At 35.0% G+C, this 21,722-nt stretch overlaps 1 long non-coding RNA gene and 1 pseudogene across 1 annotated transcript; one reads left to right on the top strand and one right to left on the bottom strand.

Annotated features, from left to right (window-relative positions):
• Positions 1–1,722: 1,722 nt before the first annotated feature.
• LOC142616599 (uncharacterized) lies at positions 1,723–3,572 on the bottom strand (annotated as a pseudogene).
• A 3,181-nt stretch (positions 3,573–6,753) lies between these two features.
• Positions 6,754–20,855, top strand: LOC142617745 (uncharacterized). The gene is made up of 3 exons (XR_012841037.1): positions 6,754–7,001; positions 10,316–10,387; positions 20,637–20,855. It is a non-coding gene; the product is annotated as an uncharacterized LOC142617745 (long non-coding RNA).
• Positions 20,856–21,722: the final 867 nt, after the last annotated feature.

The following is a 21,722-nucleotide window of genomic DNA, read 5'->3' as shown; positions in this document are numbered from 1 at the left end:
TTGTGTGAGAAAACTATGCATACAATGAAAAAGAAAATGTCAAATTTATAGTAAGATGTTGAAAATAAGAAGAGTCAAAATAAAGGAAGATAAAAAAAGTAGAGAAAGAATGATATTAAAGTAGAATGTAGTGGGGAGATGAAGAGGTAAAAGGGAGGGAGAGTTTTGGAGAGTTAATAATAAAAATAATGGTTAAAAGATATTTTAATTTTTAAATAATGGAGTTTTTAAGTCATCTTAAATGAGAAAAAGTTTTAAAAAATATATAAGAAAATTTGGAAACAAAAAATGATGACATGACTGTAGATATGGCTCAATGTGAGCGTAGCAACATTAAATGTTACGCTTCAGCTTTTATTAATATATAGATATATATTGAGAATTTGTTTGAACTGTTGATTGGCCTCTATTATCATGAAAATGTTGTTAGTTTCATCACTTTCTTGTATCTCAATGAATACCGTGTGTTTTTTTGAAACACCTCTTGGACTTGGAAAGGAACTTTTATTCTTAACATAATAATTTTGTCAAGAAAAAAATTATAAGGAAAAAAATTAATTGTCGTCTTGATGGTTTTTTTTTTTTTTTTAGTAACCAGTAATACTTATTAGAACATACACGAAAATAGTAATACTAATATTTCAAATCCGGTTTATAATACATTATATAACCCGAATACAACTACAAAAAGCCCTAATCTTGGTAATATAGTCATCTCAATGATTGATTCTCATAATCTGAACACACTAATTGATTCTCATTATCTCTGGTAATAAAAATGTGATTCAGCCACCAAAGCAGGAGGGGGAAAACAATTGCAACTCCAAAATAGTCAAGTGTCACTAAATTCTTAAAAACCCTTAAGAAAATTTTCACTATTTGTCATCTCAATCTCTCGTAGACAATTGAGATAATGCAATTCTCATGGGGGTGACACAATAATACATCGAGCTCAATTTTCATGGAAACATTTATCTTTCGTTTGAATGAGTTTCTTGTCGTTAAAATGACATATTAGATGTACTGCAACCACCCGCAAGAACCATATCATTCCAATCAAAGAATTAAGCACAAGTCGTACTCACAAAATAAGAACTTCCACATCCCATTTTCAACATTCTCGTTTCAAAGCTTCATTTTTTTTCCTGTTTTTTTGTTTTTGTTTTAGTTTCTCTCCATGTTTACCTATTTATTATTTTGGATGAAGATCTGCAATCTAAATCTTTGCCAACACTATCAGAAAGACACACTAAAAGGAAGTAACATGTTGAGTAAGCATGTTTTTCCATGAAATTTTCACAAGGATTAAGGTTTTTTTTTTTTAAGAAAAAAAATAGCAGACTACTTTTATTGAAACAAAGCAAGGAACACATCAGACAATCATATGTTATAGGACTCCTAAGCCCAAAGGCTTAAGCCAAATTTCCCAAATCTTCCAACTGCCAACATAGACTCAATGTCAAACATAGATAATCACTGTGCACAGAGCAAGGGGTGAACACTTGGCAATCTTGCTATACAAAATAGAGTAATCAGCTAACCCTAAAGCTTATCTGCACATAACAGCATTCAAACTTCTTCCCCTCTAGTATTTGATTCCCCATTCCACAAGAATTATGGGATGTTATAAATACAACAACAATCAAATGAAACAAATTGATAATGGTCTCATTTCTATTCTTGCAAAATAAAATTTTATGAAACCAATAATGATTTCACTTCTCAACAACATAGGACATTTGCTGTATCAATTAACACAAGGCTTTCCACAAAAGTAGTAGCTATCATTGGAAAATATCGAATACCAAGGTCTTTCTCATTAAAAGTTTTGGGGTCAAGTGAAACAGTCACACAATCATTTGACCTCCATAATCCATAACAAAAACGAAGACAATTGGATTTGGACTTGAGAAGTAGAAGTTCACCATGCCAGGTGCAACTAGTGAAGCTTTCCACATTTTCCAACTACACTGAAAAAAGTTGATTTTATGATTTAGGTACACCATACTCCCCCATTACCCAAATGGAGCATAGCAAATACCATATCACAAAGCTGTTTTAGGGTGTACTAACGTAATGAAGGACAGATTCCCCTTGATCACAACTAGATGTTGTCGTTCCTTGTCAATTCCATCAGGGAGATCTAACTGTCCAAATTTATCATTAGTGACATCAAATGACAATGTTGTGTTTTGATTTAGGAATTTCCCTCTAGCTATACTAATACATGCCAAGCAATGCAAAGCCCCACTAACAAATATGGCACACGAATAAGGCTAGATAGTGGAGACCACAACATTAGGTCTCAATGACATTCCAACCCTTCTCCATGAGTCCAAGCTTAATGTGTTGTATATATAGGTATACACATAGATAAGTTGTAATAATGATGTTTGAGTTTGGAGAGTATTGTTTCATAATATGAAAATTCAAGTTCTGGAATTTCCTAAGTGAAATTTGAACTAAAGGATTTTCGATCGGTCGAAGCTCTTGTTCGATCGATTGAAATGATGAAGAAAATAATCCTAGAGTCTCTAGATGATTCGATTGCTATTTGATTCTTGTTCGATTGATCGAAAAGAGCATTCGATCAATCGAAAGGAACTCTTAACCAATCAAAACTCGTAAAACTGAGTTTTCTGCAAACTTTTCTAGTAACTGTTTTGAATGTTTGAAGAGATTTCAAGCATTGTGATTGGTTTTATGAAACATTTTGACTCTCCATACATGTCTTTTCATGAAATATAAGAAACACAAGAAATAGTAAGTTTGAAAGAAACAAAAGAAATCCTGTGGTCATTCTTCAGAATTGCCATCTGTAAAACCCAATAACTTGGTTTTATCCTAAGAACAAGTTTGCGATAACCCTTTAGCAACAATAGTGTGGGTGCAAATATTGTCTAAGGATAACAAAATTGTGCCTCCAAGTTTATTTCTGTTTTTCTTTTGTGTTATCCTTGTTCTTCCTTTATTACTTTGGGTATTAATCCCACATAACGTGTATACCTCAGCTACAACCTCAGGCTCTATTTCTTTGTATGGACACAAAAAATAGATTTTTACAACCTTGCAGTCATGGGACTGTGACTTATAAGCAAATCCAGTAGCCATCCATATACATTGGCTTAAGCCAGAATCAGGAAACCTCTTGAATTTTCTAATGCTGGGGTTCAACAAATATAAAACTTCAGCAAACCTGGGACTACATCCATGTTTAGCAAGACACAATAGGCCATTGCACAAACTGACTATTTTGAAAATGTATGATTGAAAAAAAAGGGGAATTGGACACTCAAAAATCCTATTAAAAGTGTGGTCACAAACAACCGATCAGGCAGGGCTTTTAGTAGAAGAAGAAGGAGGATGCATGACATTTCTAACACCATTAGACAGTGTAAGAGATAACCATGATCATGATTGTTGTTATTGTTATTAAGGTGAGTGGAGATGAAATAGGAGCTGGCGATTAAGGAGACCCAGGATTTACAAACGCACCTGAATCTTAAGAGTGATTTGACAGGTAGCCTTGCCAAGATGATGAGTACAACGTCACCGGGGATATGATCCTTCATCTAGGATCAAAGGCTCTCTCATTTGGGACATTTTTCCTACGGAAGAGGGAAGCGAAAAGAAGAGAGAGTTGAGTAAAGACACGGATAAGACTTTAGTCGGGTTTAACTATATAGTGTTAAAAATATTATTTTTAACGGGAATGGTATAGCTGGATACTTTGTTTGAATCGTTTTTGATCTCTGTAGTCTTGTAAATGTCGTCCAGTCCATACATCTCTATGTATAAAAAAATTTATACAAAGAATCCAAAAAGCTTACAAGCCAAATACTCATATCGAAAAACCCAAAACCATTGCCGTAGTCCCCTTACTCTTCAATCATATCTCACTCGAGCCAGCCCTTGTAATTAGATTTTTTGATTTGGCATCCTGCCCGAGTAAGAATGGAACATGCTGAAGAGCTAATTGGCAGAGCAGTTGTAGTTGTAGGTTTCTTTGGCTGCGCCATGTGTGGTGCTTCTAGTTGAAAGTTTGTCAAGGCCAAATCCAATGCTCGTGAAATACATGGGTGTAGGACTGATTATGTGACATACTCCCTTTCCCCCATCTCTTAAAGAGTATCAAGTCACAAGTTGGGTTAGATCATAGCTCATGGGTACCCATGCCACCTCTTCCCAAAAAGTATATTGCATAAAAATAATATTATAAAGAAAGAATTATCTACATAATTTTATTCTTAAATCTGTCACCATTTATGTCAAATCACTAGTCCGACTGTTTAGGTTGTAAATTGATTTTGAGACTAGAAAGAATGCAGGTCTCCTAGTTAGTGGTGAAGATCTTGAGAACAATGATTGAATTAAATTGTTAGGATTTAAATTAGCTAATATTTGTGGCAATGTCATCTGAGTCAAGGATGCATTTCTTGATTAATTTGTGAAGAAGATTGAAGAATTGGCACATGAAGAATCTAGCTCGAGCAAACTAGTCAATAACTGTTTCTTCATCAACCTAAGATTTTACTCCTTTCTCTCCTATGGCTTGCTCAAAAAAAAAAAACCCCAGCTCGAGCATGATCATCAGGATTTTTTTTCTTAATTGCAAATCAAGCAGAGGAAGCATAAAAATTTTCCTTAATAAATGGGGCTGAGAATCAAGGTTGAAGTATGTGTCAAAAGCTAAGAAGAAAATATCACAGAGAGCAACTTTTTTCATAAGGCTCCCTTTCTAAATGGGTAGAACAGATTAAGTTGGCTTTGGGTTTTAGTTTTGGAGAGCACTTTTTCTTTAGAGGAAAATGCAAACTCAGTTTTTGGGGCAATGCACATTTGAATAGATCCTGATGTATATTCTAGTAAACGATTGAGAAAAGTGCAACAGTTAATAGTTGTATTTAATATAGGATCGAGATATCTTGCATAAGCTGATTGCAGGATGCAGAATGCAGAATGCTACTATGGGAGTGGTGTTATAGATTCATAAGTTAACGAGATGGTGACCATGTAATGAGAGGATGGTATTTTAAATATCTAGCTAGGAGCCTACCTTCTATAACCTGAGCTTGTAAAGTAGTAAAAGATTCAGGAATGAATTTCCATTATAGAAATTATTGTTCTACAAATTTATAGAAGAAAAGTGGAAAAAATCACCTATGAAAAATAATGGTTGTATCTAATAGAGATAAGAGTTTTAGAATTAGAGATGTTGTATTAGGTTCAAGAACCAAGATTGGGAAAGAAAGACCATGTAGGTATGAACCATTTGTAAGTTGTGTGCAAGTAAAAGGTTGACTAGTTCATGTCCATTGAAGAGGTCAAATATAGTTCCATAAGTATTCTATTTCATGGATGTCAACTTAAAACAGTAGATATATTTGCCTGCATCATTAAAAATACTTGTAAGTTGATTTAAACTCCCACACCTAAAGTCTGTCTCAAAGTAAAAAATTTGACAAGCTAACAATTGTTCATGCCCCTAAATTCTTCTTTTCCGGCCAAAAGAAATTCCAAGAAACACATTTGATGTACCTCAAAACCTAACAGCTTTATATGCCATTAAATTTCTCCTCTTTAACCAAACAAATTTAGTGAACACATCCAATAGCATTATAAGCCATAGCATGTTTCTTCGGGATAAAGAACTGAACATTACTAACATAAATACAACATTTAAGCAGCTAAACTATTTGATCAGCATCCAATGATAAAATATGTGATTGAACCCATCTAAGCACTAAATAATAACATTTCTTATCTTTAAAAATCTCTTAGAGGCCAGAGATAAAATGATATAGGAAGATACCATATCTTGGGACCACCTCTCTGTCAAATAAATTAGCTTGTTATTGTCAATACTAAGTTTAAATGTATTAAAGAAACAAACAAAAGACCATGTCGCTTGGACTAGGGAAGTAAGAACATGACCTCCGAATAGTAACATGCTCACTAAACAAGCACTTGGGCTACTCCTACTTTTTCAGATTTAGAGCTTCTTTGATTCTTCTCTTTTTTTGGTCATTTCTTCTTTTAAATTGTAATCAGAAGAGAAACAATTAAGCTCTTTTTAACACTACCGGAGAGATACATAAGCATATAAGGATTATGTTGGCTAAGTATTGTTTTTTGTTGACATTTCCAAACCTGGGTTTGTGCACAATAGCCATCCACATAGAAATATCAAATACGAATTATATAATAAACACAAAATGATAATGTAAACCTAGGATAAAAATCAAGATTTTAGCGATACTATCATGCCTACTAGTAAAGGAAATGGAATAACAAGGTTTCACTTCATCCATACCACTAATGACTTGGCATCTAACATGCATGCCACCATCCGCTTAGTTAGACACCATGTTTGCTCCATCAAGTAGAGCAAAGCTCTCCATGAAAGTAGCTACGCATGAAGGATGTTGGATATCAGGATCTTTCTCATGTAAAGTTTCAATGTCAATTAAGTGTCTGTTTTAGAATAGCTTATTTAATTGAAACTGAAAACTGTTTGTTGAAAGTATTTAATACTATATATAAAAGCATAAGCCTTTTAAGGAAGTGTTGACATGTTAGGAAAAGAAGACACTTTAAAAACTGACCCGTACGTAAAAGTTAAAAGACCCGCACGTTGCATCGTTTCAATAATCTTAAAATTTTAACTTTTACTGCTACAACACCGTTTGAAAGCATCTCACTATAAATAAATTATTAAAAAAAAAAACACTCAAACCAAACGTTATACAAAAAAAGCATCCGTTGTTTCCATTCGTTAAACACAAACCGGCCAAAAGAAAAACCCTTCCTTACCGATTTGCTTTGCAGTTTGCCCCATGTTTTGTTTCCTCTCTGCAACAGAGTGCAAACTTGCCCACTTAGATTTCTGCCATCAAGTCAGTTTAGAGTCACAAGGGAACGATCGTTACATCGTTTGAAGATTCTTTTAATAATCGTTTCAAATCAGCCGATACAGAAGGGGAGAGGACGATAGAGAGACAGTAAGTCTGCATAACCAATTCTGTCATCACCGTTAGGGCCTCTGCCAATAAGTTCTGTTTTTAATTTTACAAATTGGGATTTTTTTTCGAAAAATCATTTGGGCGTTATTTATGATTATGATTTAGGTTTTTTGGTTTGATCAATTATCATTTAGGTTTTTTGGTTAGGAGTAGTTTTGTTTAATTTATGTAGATAGACGGGTTAGATTTGGACCATTTGGTTTTCTATTCAATTATCGTTTCTAGGGTTTTGAAAATTACTGTAGAGTGTAGATTTATTGATGATTTTTCTCAAACTGAAATCGATTTGGTGTTTAAATTCAATTAAAGCTCGGTCATTTCATTTATGTTGTTTTTAATTTTTTGTTGAAATATTTTCCCCTTTTTATATTTTCGTTTCCTATGTCTCTTCTCTACCATTGTTGTTAAGGTTTTTGCAGTATATATTTAAAAATTTTCGTTTGTAGTTGCTTTGATTTTAAAAAATGAAACCCTGAGACATAGAGAATAAGGAGGTATTGAATATTAAAATTCCTTTCTGCCTCCACTGATGCCAATCTGCTACCTTTTTCCTTAATTTCTGATTTATTTTGACAATTTCTTGAGTTTTGTTTTTCCGATTGTTGTATTGATAAAATTTTGTTTTTGTTCAATTCAATATATTCGCTTTCGTTATTATTATGTTCCATTTTTGTTTTAGGCCCTTTTGATGTCATTTTTCCTGTGATTCTATTATGCATGTTCAATTTTTGTTTTTTTTGTTGTTAGTTCTGTTATGTTTTCATGGTGAGATTTAAGTTCTGTTATGTTTTTACGTGTTGTCAAATCCAAAAATCAGATTAATAATACTTTGGTTCTATGCCCTCAGATTTGCAAATGTTGGGTTCTATTGTACATCATGCTGAGTGTCTCACATATTATTAGCATCTTTTGGAACTTCAGGAAAATTGGGAACATGTTACAAAATTTTCCTGATTATTTCAGTTCTGCATTTTCAGTTCTGAATTTAAGTATTAGGGTCATCACAGCTGTTGGTCAACATTCTGTACTCATAGATATATTTATGGAATTTATTAATTTGGTTATAACAGCAAATGTTCTTTTGGTGTTACATTATTTATGTTCAATGAATTCCATTAAAATTTGATATGTTGTTTTTGAAATTGCAATTTATTATTGTCATTTTTTTTCCTCTCAAATGTAAGACTAATTGGAGTGCAATTTGTTGGGTCTTAATTTCACTAATTTTTGCATATAGGCTCAGGCTGCTGTTCTTCCTATTAAATAAGTAGTGTTGTACTCAAAGTTGTTGGTTTGTAAGTGAATGGTTTGATTCAAGTGCTAATTTTAAGGTAGATCAAGATGTTTTTTCATATCTATGTGTGAGTAGACTCAGGTTTGAATTGGTTTTTGTTCTGGATTCAATTGACCTAAAACACTATTGTGATTCTATTAATCTTTTTCAATCTCTTTTGATAGCCAAATAGATAGTTGGAGTTCTCTTTGATTTTTTTTTTTTTCTGCTATGTTTTGTAATCAAGTTGGTTTATTTGTGTGTTTGTAAGGTTTCCAATTCAGTCTAACTCAATGATTACATTGTCTTGCTTTTAAGGGTTTTGAGTTCTATTAGTGATTATTCTGCAAGTGTTGAAAATGCATGACTTATGTTTCGTGAAAAAATTTAGTAATTCCCACACATGAAGTACTGTTCATTATAACTACTATGTTCTATTTTATTCTTTTTTGATAAGTCACTATGTTCCATTTTATTGATCACTTTTTGATAGATTTTGTAGCTATCTAAATTTTGGGTTGTACATGAACCACTAACCAATGCAGAATCAAGGTTTGATTAGTCGTGGTCCAAACCTTCATTTTTCAGATTTAAATTTTCACTGAACTGCTGCATTACTTTTTACAATTCAATATTTTTAACGTTTTCTTAGGCTTCATTTGCAGTATTTCTTTCATCTTTCTCTGCTGCAATTTAAAATTGCTATGGTTTTTTTTTTTTTTTTTTTTTTGAGCAATTAGAAATAATGGCTGCAATTATATGGATTGTCCTAGGCACTGCTCTTCTCCTCTGAACAAGTCACTGCTAAATAGGCAGTCAGTAATATTTTCAGAAATGATTTCAATTATAATGAAATTTAATGATAGGTGTCCAGATGATTGTTTAGATACTCATTTTGTACATTGATTATTGAAAATCGTTGACCAGATATTTATTTGCAAATATTGGTTGTTCAGAGTTTGCTTCCACTTCTTTTGTAGTCTCTCTTTCATCTTTCTTTGCTGTGATTTTAAAAAACTTCGTACCCTGTCATTTTGTTGAATACTGAGTTCTTTGCCAAGTACGACACGGGTATTTTGCAAGAAAAGTTGCTGCATCAAACTAAGAGGTTTGCATAGCGTGATTTTCCCTCTATTTATCTCATAACTTGAATTAAATTTTCCCCATTGATCTGTTTGGTTTTGATTTCACTCTGAATTGCATATTTTAATCTGCTTTTTTCTTCATTTTTTTTAATTCAATGAATTCTTATCTTGGATTCTCTCAATAGAACCAGGTTCCATATAACATTTTAATTTTTTTTACTGATAAGTAATCATATTCCACATAACATCCCTGATACATCAATTATTTTCTATGTTATTTCAAAGTGCAAGCTCTTGACTTTAGCATGTACTGACATGTAGAAAATAGCATAAAAGATTGTATAGGTCAATTTTGTCAAACGATCACAGAGGAAAATCCTAGGCACTGCTCTTCTCCTCTAAACAAGTCACGGCTAAATAGGCAGTCAGTAATATTTTCAGAAATGATTTCAATTATAATGAAATTTAATGATAGGTGTGCAGATGATTGTTTAGATACTCATTTTGTACATTGATTATTGAAAATCGTTGACTAGATATTTATTTGCAAATATTGGTTGTTCAGAGTTTGTGAAGAGTATGAATGCTTTGACATGTATGATCTCTAAGATTAATAGTTTTCAGTTCTTTGGGGCTTCTCTTAACATTCTAAGTCTATATCTGTTGTAAAAGTCGTTAGCAAGATACTCAATTTGAGATTGAACATACCCCTTTGCCTTTCTTGGGCAATGTTTTGGCCAGTAAGGCCTAATTTTGTAGTAATCACCTATATAAATTGATTATGTTGATATTTGTAGCAATTGCAGTTTATTCACTATGATTGTGATGAAATACCTCTTTCCAAATGAATTCAAATTGTGTGGCTCAGGAATTCCATGTCATGTTTCTGCTGTTTCTACTGTTATAATTTTTTTTTTTTTTTGCTATGCTTTTAGGGGCCTGCATTTGGTACCTCCACCATATTCACGTATTGGACTGACTTGATATAAAAACCGTTTCACACCAAGGTTAGCATTTTGTTACTTGAATATGTTTAGGAAAAAACATGTTTGCCATTCAATAATGGTTGATTTCTCAATGTTGCTGCTCTGAGCATCTATTATTTGAAACTAAAAGTCTAAAACCTCTTTAATGTTTGTGCTAAAAAGTCATGTTTTTCGTTTGATTGTGTATTTGTTTAAAGGAATGTATAGTTGTTTTAAAGAATGGATGAATCTTTTTTGGTAGAAAATTATGTTTCTTTTTCATTTATTGAATTTGATTAAATAGCCAGCATATTGCTTAAAATTATGCCGCTGAATATTTCGGGACTATTTACTAAAGATTGTTGTGTGGTGTACACAATAATGTTTCAATTAGTTTGTCAATCTTTAGAAAAAGCTTTTTATTTTAAAAGCCAATAAAATATTATGCAAACGTCTTTAATTCTTGGTTCCACCTGAATGACCAAAGAACAACAATATTCTACATACTTCTATTGATCCACTAATTCTCTAATTGTCTTCGATTAATGTTTTTGATTAGTCCATGGATCTTTATTATTATGTTTGCTTTGTTTGGTCATGGTCACAATCTGGAGACTAACGCAGCAGCAGTCTGTTTCAACTTTTAACAGTTTTTTTTCCTTTCTCTTCTCAAAAAAAAAAAAAAACTCTCAGCAGCTTTTAATTTCATTTCAGTTTTTTTTTTCACCCTTAATCATCAGTGAACAATATTTTTCCCCCTAAACATCAATGATCCCCCCTAAAAAAAAAATCAATGAACAATGAACAATTCAACAACCTAACATGCAAGACATAACACTAGATAGTGTATGTGTGCGTATATACATATATTGTTCTTCACACCGCTGACTATTTCAAGCACCAGAACCCCAAAGCTATAGACATCTACTTTTTCAGTTAGTCTTCCTTGAGCAAGGTATTCAAGAGCCATGTAACCTCTTTCAAGCATTAACAAGAGGTTTTATTAGTATAGTGAATGATTCAAAAGAATTCAAGTTCTAAATACCCGACTAGAAGTTATGAAGAATAAGAAGAATGCCATTAAATAAGCACACTTATAGTGTGCCAACAATGGCAGTGCTGATTTGTTTCTTTAGATTGCTGGTTTTTTTTTTTTTTTTTTTTTTTTCTTCCATTTTAAATTTTTGTACGTTTTTAGACCCCTTAAAACACAATCAGATTAACCTAGTTATTTAGCCAAGTGATTAACTTAGGTAAATTATGCAGATCTAGGTTAACACATATAAATCATATCATGCAAAGCAGCGAAAATATAAAGAACGCAATGATATGATGACTCAGGAAAACCAAACCGGTAAAAAACCTAGGGATGATTTAACCTAGCTATCCTCCAGGTAAAACTGAATCCACTATGAAAAAATTGAATTTTACACAATAACGAGTTAGACCACTAACATCCTATTGCTACCTTGAGTAGGATACTTACTACCATGACCATGTGACAGCTCCGAGTCCACAGACTGCTTCCTTCTTAGATTCCCAGGAAGCACAAGCACTTCCACTTGTATATCTTTAAGTTCTTAATGCAGCAATTGAATGATTAACAAGGTCTTGACATAGTCTTGAACCTTGATAACTCTAAGTATGTGTGAAGGCAAACACCTCTACATCTCACAGAAGATTCACACACGCAATAGCAACAACCTCTGAAAATGTGGCTAGGGTTTTCCCTTTTATACCTAGGGAAAAACATAAAACCCTACACACAAAACGCGCTTGGGCTGAGTTGAAATTTTCTGCAGAAAAAAAATCTGCACGACTTTCGATTGGTCGAGTCTAATTCTCGATCGATTGAGCCGGGCAGAATTGCACAGTAAATTCTGCAGAAACTCAATTCCAACTTTACATTAAAGACACATACTTTGAGTAGTCTAAACAAGACTTAAACGTTTTGATCATAGTTTGCCAACATTACAAATTAGAGTTCTAATACATTTAAACCTAAAGGACTTAGAACCTAACAATTTTATTACTATCTCTTTTGTGTTGTGGGTTTGTTTTTAGTATTTGGGGTGAATGTTATCCTGTGTGATTTCAAAGACTATGTTTGACTTTGATTTCTTCATGTAGTGCTTTGGTGTGGTAAATTGTTTTGTTGCCTTTTCGTTCTACTTGATTTTTTTTAGGATATTCATAACTAGATTACGAAACTAATTTATCACGGTGCTGGGCATGAGTAGATGGAATACACCAACTGTTATATAGTTTAAAGTATATTGGGCTGTTCATTTTCTACAAAATACTAACGTTGTTGGTTTCAGAAAAATTTATAGAGGGTAGCTTTGTGCAAATAATTGCAGGTTCTTCTTAAAATATTAGAACTGTTAGTTGTGTCCTAATTTGGTCTCATTGTTGGCATTTTTCTGTTATTTTCAAAACAGATGTTCAGTAAGTGATCTTTGCTATGCAATCTTCTAACTCCAAAATTTTAAAGCTATGGACTTTTAGTTGTTGCTATTTTAATATTTTATGCTCTGTTGCCAGTATTGCATTAGTTGAAATTCAATTTCATTCCAGCCAAGCTAAATAGGTTGCTGTAATGTTAGCTAATTGGGCAAGATGACGTTATCTTCATTTTCGTGATTTCTCTTTGATGTACATTGTTACAACTTACAACATTATGTTCAAAATCCTAAATTGTTTGATGTCCATCTCTCTGTTTTCGTGTCATTGCTTTGGTTTTTTTTTATTTTTTTTCGTAATAATAATGATTTTTGATTGGTTACTGAGAAATTGTAGGAATCAAATAATGAATAATTTTGGGGTTTAATTTAGTGTGATTGGGATTCAAGAATCTTTATATAGCTATTTTATTTGTTTTATTAGTTGGTTGGTGTCAATTTTTATTACTATTCAGTGTAGCTCAATTCTCCCTTCTAATTATTTCACACCCTTAGCACTACTGTTTGTTATTTGAATTTGAATTAAAATCTAGATGTTTATTTTCTCTCTTTCAATGTTTTGGCCTCAGATTATAATCTTTGTTTTTCCTGCTTTACTAACATTATAATCTTTTCCAAATTGAAATTATTGTATTCTTTGATTATTTATTGCCTTCTGGATTTCTCATAATTCATTTTTAATGGGGGTGGCATCATGGGGTTTAGCCCTTGAATATGTGTAAAAAAAAACATGTTTGTTGTTCGATAATGGTTGATTTCTTAGCATTGTTTTTCCCAATGTTTGTAGGTTTTGGTGTTTTGGGCTACTCTGAATAAGTATATGATTCTTAAAGTATTTTATGTTCACATAATTTTTCATATGTGCGTGCATCCACCCTTTAGTTTTAATTCTTGAGTTTTTATTGAAAATTTTGCTTCGTAACCCAATGAAGAGATAAAAAGAAGGTAGTGGGCTGATTTTCTATTGATGAGTAATGGAATCTTGGGGATGTGCTTGAAGGGGTCAAATATTAGGTTTTACTTTCTCTACTAATAGAGGTTTTATTTATTATATGTGTCCATTAAGTGTTGATTTTCTTAATAGGTTGTAGCTTTCTTTCAAAACTTTGTTAAATACTATTTTGTTGCATTACTCAATCAAGGATTAAGGCTTGACTACCTTTTTCCCTAATTTCCTTTCTTTTTTTTTTTTTTTTCAATTACTTGAGTTCTGTTTTGTTTAGTTTTCTTGAACTAATTATGTTTTATCGATGACTGCAAGATTACTAAATCAAAGTTTTTTTTTCCAGTTTATCTAAAGTCTTTAACTTCTCGTTCCCAATTACTTAATGCTACAAAGGGTCCTTAGAGGTATAGAGTATGGATATATATACTTCACATGTAATTGTAATTTGTGTATACACCAATTTTACTAATAATAGAATGATCCCGTGCATTGTGCTGGTTGAACATTAGTTATAGATAAAGCTAAAAGGTAGCTGAAATAGTACAGTAGGTCCCTGTATTGGGTCACCTTTAGGGTTCTCATCCTTGTTGGATCCCACACACAATCCTAATAATTTTGGTAGCAATTTGATTTCTCATCATTGGATCAGGGAACTTGGATATATGTCAGAAGGAAATGGGGTGTTTAGAGTTTGCCTTCTTTTGGCATTGCCGTGCACGGTGATTTCGAAAGACTGTAAGGACAATCTAGGTGTTTTAGTCAATATCTAGGCCTTACCCATGCACACCTCTTCAAACAAAACATACAATAGGGGGAGCTAACTAATGGCATGGGCGTGCTGCTTGTCAACTTTTTGAGGATTGCTTCCCAAGAGAGGTTGGTCTCAAAGTCATAGACCGGTGGTCAATTATCTACTTCTGAAAAAGCATCCAGATCGGTGGTCAATCGTCTTCTTCTGAAAGAGCAATCAAACAGTGTCACAAATCCCTAGGGGCAAGAACCCAGGTGTACTCGCATAACTTGGGGGGGGGGGGGCGTAGGAGCTACCTAGGGGCCCAACAATGTTGACAAAATTTCTAAGAGCTTGGGGTCACAGGGGAAATTGCGAAAATGCCGATAAAGGTGTGACCTCTATGGCAAAGGAGCCAGCAAAACACCCAAGGTTACAAAAAGATGAAGTTCTATGGCTGGGCTGCACAAGGGGCTAGTGCATGCATGTCTGAAAGACTATAACCATCGGGGTGTGAGCGCGATGGAGAAGTCAACATCTTAGCAAGCTGTATTTGATTGTACAACAACTAATTAAAGCAAATTTTGTCTGATTTCACAACCATCAAACAATTGACACTGATTGCTAGATGCTTGTGTAAACTGAGATGTTTTGAATGACTAAAATGATTTGATCACCAAATGCTTGTATGAACTGGGATATTTGATTAACTGAGATGGATCTATGTTTGGCTCAAAATTGAAAAGCCAGCTTAATTTACTATTTAGCTTATTTTTGTTACTGTTCATGGGCCTCACTGCAGTTTTAGGTACTATTCATAAGTCCAACTGTACTATTTCAGCCAACTTTTACTTTTATCCACAGTACTATCAGCAAAAAGTTTTCAATTTCAGCAAAATAAGCGGATCCCAAACCTACCCTGGATCATTAGATGCCAATGTAAACTAGGATGTCTGAACAATTGAGATGATTTCATCACCGCATTCATATGCGAATAGAGATGTTAGGAACAACTGATATGATTTTATCACTAGACGCTTGTGCAAACCGGGATGTTTGAAAAACTGAGATCATTTGATCTCCGGATGCCTGTGCAAACTGGGATGTTTGAACAACTAAGATGATTGGGTTCCTTTAGGATGGGAGAAGGCAATGTATTTGAATTTGATTTGCTCTGTAGCAGAACTAGTGAGATTGATGACAACATAGACTTGTAAAGACATCTTTCTGAGGGATCGATGTCCATGATGAGGAATTCATGGAAAGCAACTAGAGTTGATTGGAATGATAGCATGATGCACAGAGCACACAAATGTGCAAACAAGTTGCATAGACGCAAGCACGAAACACAACGACAAAACTATGTTGGATGCCGAATGCTATGCAAAAATGGACCAAGTGTTGACTCGTGATGCAGATGGCCTCCCTAAAGAAAGAAGGCCTATAACGGGTTGTGGATGAATTTGAAGGAGTTTACAGCTGTTTTTCTGTTAGAATAAAGTCCTAGACTTTAGGTATATTTATGTGTATTTGATTTGTTTCAAGTATCTGTTACCACTTGGCTTTATTTTCGCTAAGTGGGCTGTTTTTTAGCTTCTGTTAAGATCGTGTATTGAATGGCTATTTAAGCCAAAGTTATTGTTAATAAAACTATGTCATTCAATCCAGCTTGTTGTGTTCTTGTTCTTAGTTTCTTTAGATCAAAATTTCTAATAATCTGGTATCAGAGCCCCCACTGGGCCTGATAAATCAAAGCAGCAGTCTTTGAAGTTCTTGCAGCAGCACAGAAGATGACAACGGAAGGGAGCTTCATACAGCCAGCCATTCCTCGCTTTGATGGTCATTATGATCATTGGAGCATGCTGATGGAAAATTTTCTACGATCTAAGGAATTTTGGGGGCTGGTGAAGCCTGGCTATATTGAGCCAGCAAGTGAATCGGTGCAGACAGATGCACAGCGAAAGAAGAATGATGAGATGAAGCTGAAGGATCTGAAAGTGAAGAACTATCTCTTCCAGGCGATTGATCGAACCGTTCTTGACACCATTCTCAAGAAGGATACTGCCAAAGATATATGGGACTCCATGAAGAAAAAATTCGAAGGTAATGCAAGGGTCAAGAGGTCTCATCTTCAAGCTCTCTGCAGAGAATTTGAAACTCTTGAGATGAGGTCCGGTGAAAAAGTGACAGAGTACTTCTCTAGGGTCATGACAGTGGCCAACAAGATGCGAACTTATGGAGAAGATATGTAGGATGTTAAAGTGGTGGAGAAAATTCTACGCTCTTTAACTGAGAAGTTCAACTATGTTGTATGTTCTATTGAGGAGTCAAAGGACATTGATGCTCTTACTATTGATGAGTTACAAAGCTCATTAATAGTGCATGAACAGAAGTTTCAGAGACGAAATGGTGAGGAACAAGCTTTGAAAGTAGCATCAAAAGAAAAATTTCAGAGACGAAATAGTGAGGAACAAGCTGTGAAAGTGACATCTGAAGGAGGAAGAGGTCGTGGCCGTGGTACCTACAGAGGAAGAGGAAGAGGAAGAGGAAGAGGTCGAGCAGACTTCAACAAGGCAACTGTGGAGTGTTACTGATGCCATCGACTTGGACATTTTCGGTATGAATGTCCTTGGAACAAAGAAGCAAATTATGCAGAGCTTGATGAGGAAGAAGAAATGCTTTTGATGTCTTATGTGGAGTTGTATAAGGGCAGAAGAGAAGATGCATGGTTCCTTGATTCAGGGTGTTCTAATCACATGAGCGGCGATCGAACTATGTTCAATGAACTCGATGAAAAATTTCGACATTCGGTAAAATTGGGAAACAACACTAAGATGGAGGTGATGGGAAAGGGAAGTGTGAAGTTGCTGCTGAATGGAGTCAATCATGTTGTTGCTGAGGTATACTACATTCCAGAATTGAGAAATAATCTCTTGAGCATAGGACAGTTGCAAGAAAGAGGCTTGGCTATCTTGATCAAGGAAGGGATGTGCAAGATATTTCATCCAGAGAAGGGTTTGATAATTCAAACCAACATGACTGCCAATCGGATGTTTATCTTGCTGCCTCAGTCTCAAGCTCTCTCTCAAATACAATCTGATCAGTGTCTTCACACAAGAACTCAAAATTTGTTTCATCTTTGGCATCGGAGGTATGGGCATCTGAGTTACAAGGGTTTGAGAACCTTGCTGTACAAGAACATGGTACGTGGACTTCCTCAACTTTCTGCCTCAAGTAAGACATGCACTGATTGCATCAACGGGAAGCAACACCGTGATCCTATTCCAAAGAAGAGTACTTGGAGAGCAACTCAGAAGTTGGAACTTATTCATGCAGATATTTGTGGTCCGATCACTCCTACATCTAATAGCAACAAGAGGTACATTTTGATTTTCATTGATGATTATAGTAGAAAAGCATGGGTGTACTTCTTGGTAGAAAAGTCAGAGGCTTTAAATTTTTTTAAATGCTTTAAGACTATGGTTGAAAAGGAAACAGGGTTATTCGTTAAGTGTTTTCGCACTGATAGAGGAGGAGAATTCAATTCAAATGAGTTTAATGATTTTTGCAAACAAAGTGTGGTCAAGAGGCAGTTAACCACCGCTTATACTCCGCAACAGAACGGTGTAGCTGAAAGGAAAAATAGAACCGTGATGAACATGGTTCGTTCCATGTTATCTATCAAGAACATTCCCTAGAATTTTTGGCCGGAGACAGTGAACTGGACTATTTATGTCCTAAACAGGTGTACTACATTGGCAATCAAGGATGTTACACTAAAGGAGGCTTGGAATGGAGTGAAACCCTCAGTAGATCATTTCCGAGTTTTTGGTTGCATAGCACATGTTCATGTTCCAGAAGAAAGCAGGAATAAACTTGATAATAAAAGCATTACTTGTGTGCTATTGGGGGTTGGTGAGGAATGAAAAGGTTATAGGCTATTCGATCCTATTGCTAAGAGAGTTATTGTGAGTAGAGATGTAATTTTTGAAGAAGAAAAGCAATGGGATTGGGATGTGAGTTATGAAAAAAAAATAATAGTAGATTTAGAATGGGGTGATGGTGATGGTGATGGTGAGAATGAAGAAGGGGTGAGTGAAAATGGGAATGGAGAAAATACTGATGGAGAGGTAGGAGAGACTCATGATGAGGGAGTTAGAGAAGAGGAAGATGGTTCTAGTGAGGGTGAAGCGAGAGTGAGGGAGTTGAGGCCATCTCGTAAGAGGCAACCTCCTACGTGGATGGGTGATTATGTTAGTGGTGAAGGCCTATTTGAGGATGAATTTCATATGGCATTGGTGGTGTCAACTGATCCATTGAATTTTGAAGAGCTGTGAAGGATGCAAATTGGAGATTGACCATGAACAGTGAAATCAAATCCATTGAAAAGAATCAAACATGGACACTCACTGAGCTGCCAGTTGAGGCCAAAAGAATAGGAGTGAAGTGGGTTTACAAAACCAAATACAATGAGCATGGAAAGATCGATAAGTACAAGGCTCGTTTGGTTGCTAAAGGGTACTCTCAAAAGTATGGAGTGGACTATACAGAAGTTTTTGCACCAGTGGCAAGAATGGATACAGTAAGGATGATTATTGCTCTAGCTGCACAGAAGAATTGGACGATTTTTCAGCTGGATGTCAAGTCGGCTTTTCTCCATGGTGAGCTGAGTGAAGATGTTTATGTGGAGCAGCCAAGAGGATATGAAAAAAAGGGCAGTGAGCATCTGGTTTACAAGTTACACAAAGCCTTGTATGGATTAAAACAAGCTCCACAAGCTTGGTTTAGTCGAATTGAAGCACATTTCATTAGCGAAGGGTTCCAAAGGTGCAACAGCGAGCAGACATTATTCACAAAGAGAAGTAGAGAAGGAAAAATTATCATTGTAAGTGTTTATGTTGATGATTTAATTTTGACTGGTAATGATGAAGTTATGATGTCTGAATTTAAAAGCTCCATGTTAAGAGAGTTTGATATGTCTGACTTGGGGAAGATGAGGTTTTTTCTTGGGATCGAGGTGCTACAAAAGTCTGATGGTATTTATATATGCCAAAGGAAATATGCATTGGAGGTTTTGAGAAGATTTGGTATGATGGAAAGCAATTCAGTGGGCAGTCCAATAGTTCCAGGTTTCAAAATAAGCAGAGATCAAAGTGGAGACTCTGTTGATGAGACGTATTACAAGCAGCTGGTGGGTAGTTTAATGTATCTCACTGCCACAAGACCTGACATGATGTTTGTTATTTGTCTCATAAGTAGATATATGTCAAAACCAATGGAGATTCATCTACAAGCAGCTAAGAGAGCACTTCGATAATTAAAAGGGACTGTGAACTATGGAATTCATTATAAGAAAGGAGGAGATGGTGAGTTGTTGGCATTTACAGATAGTGACTATGCCGGAGATATGGAAGACAGGAAGAGTACATCTGGTTATGTGTTTTTAATGAGTTCAAGTGTTGTTTCATGGTGTTCAAAAAAGCAGCCTATTGTGACTTTATCAACCACAGAAGCTGAGTTTGTGGCAGCTGCAGTCTGTGCTTGTCAAGGAGTTTGGATGAAGAGAATTTTAAAGGAGCTGAGACATTCTGATGGAGGCTGTACTACCGTGATGTGTGACAATAGTTCAACCATCAAGTCGTCTAAAATTCCAATTATGCATGGTCGCAGCAAGCATATTGATGTGAGGTTTCATTTCTTAAGGAATCTTACTAAGGAGGGTACAATTGAATTAGTTCATTGTGGGAGTCAGGATCAGGTGGCAGACATAATGACCAAACCATTGAAGCTTGAAGTTTTTCAGAAGCTTCGAAAGCAGCTGGGAGTATGTGAAATTGCTGGTATAAACTAATTGCTTCACAGCACTTAGTTTAAGGGAGGGAATGAAGGAGTTTACAGCTGTTTTTCTGTTAGAATAAAGTCCTAGACTTTAGGGATATTTATGTGTATTTGATTTGTTTCAAGTATCTGTTACCACTTGGCTTTATTTCCGCTAAGTGGGCTGTTTTTTAGCTTCTGTTAAGATCGTGTATTGAATGGCTATTTAAGCCAAAGTTATTGTTAATAAAACTATGTCATTCAATCCAGCTTGTTGTGTTCTTGTTCTTAGTTTCTTTAGATCAAAATTTCTAACAGCATTAAGCATGTAAACAGGTGTAATAATCACATGGCAAGAGATATACGACAAGAAGATGAGCAACAAAGCGATGCATGGAATGCATAGATATTTGAAGGCATGTGAGAAACAAGATGCATGAGCAATCTGGTACGGACATGAATTTAATATAGTAATATGCATTATAAAACCTTTGTTCTAAAAGATAGAGACAAGTTTTTTTGAAAAGACGGCTCAAGAAAATAGAAAATGAAAACCAAAAAAAAAATTTTATTTTATTTTATTTTTGTTGAAAATCGAACAAAAAGTCTGTAAGCATCCTAGGAGGTGCGTACGCTATGTTTTAAAGAGGCCGGGCAAAAAGAGCATACGCATACCTGAGAATGCATACGCATTCTACGCATCTCAGGAGTGCGTACTCCAATTGGGTCCTACATCAAACCCCATGGCTTCAAACTATTACTCACTTCGCGCCATTGCAACCTCCTTCAACCTTTTTGTCTCCCTTTTCTCTGAATTCCGAAAACAATAACCCAAAAATCTTAAAATGCCTCCTAGATCACGTGCTCCTGGTGGGGCTGCTGCTAGCTAGGCTATGATGCGATTCCGAGATGAGATTGGGTTCACATGGAAGCGGTGGATTCCTCTTCGTCCCCATCGAAGTGAGATAAATATCCTCTTTAAGATCAAGCTCCATGCTTCTGATTGAGCTCGTGCACGGGTAAGTTTAAAACACTTCAAATTCATTTCAATGCAATTTGTGTTTTTGAGAAATTCTATGAAAATCCTTGAAAATGTATGCTTGATGTAAAAATTTGCTAGTTTTAGGATACATTTTATTAAAAACATGCTTAGGAACTGAGCTTTGGGAGTAGAAATGCTTAGAAACCAAATTAAGATTGATAATGTCAAAATCGTTAGTCGAGGTAATCGTCCAGACGGAAGGTGACTCAGGATCGTCCAAAGGCCTGCAAGAGAGAAAGGCTCCAGCGAGAAGGGTCACCGGTGTGGTGCCAACTAGTGGGCCTCTGATGATAAAGTCAGATGACTAGAAAATGAATGGCCAATAACTCTGTCTATGTTGCGAGTACAAGATTAAGATAAAAAAGTACCTACCTTGGGGT

Source organism: Castanea sativa, chromosome 11 (genome assembly GCF_040712315.1).
Source record: "Castanea sativa cultivar Marrone di Chiusa Pesio chromosome 11, ASM4071231v1".
Taxonomy (NCBI): Eukaryota; Viridiplantae; Streptophyta; class Magnoliopsida; order Fagales; family Fagaceae; genus Castanea; species Castanea sativa.
This window is presented reverse-complemented; position numbering and strand designations above follow the sequence as displayed.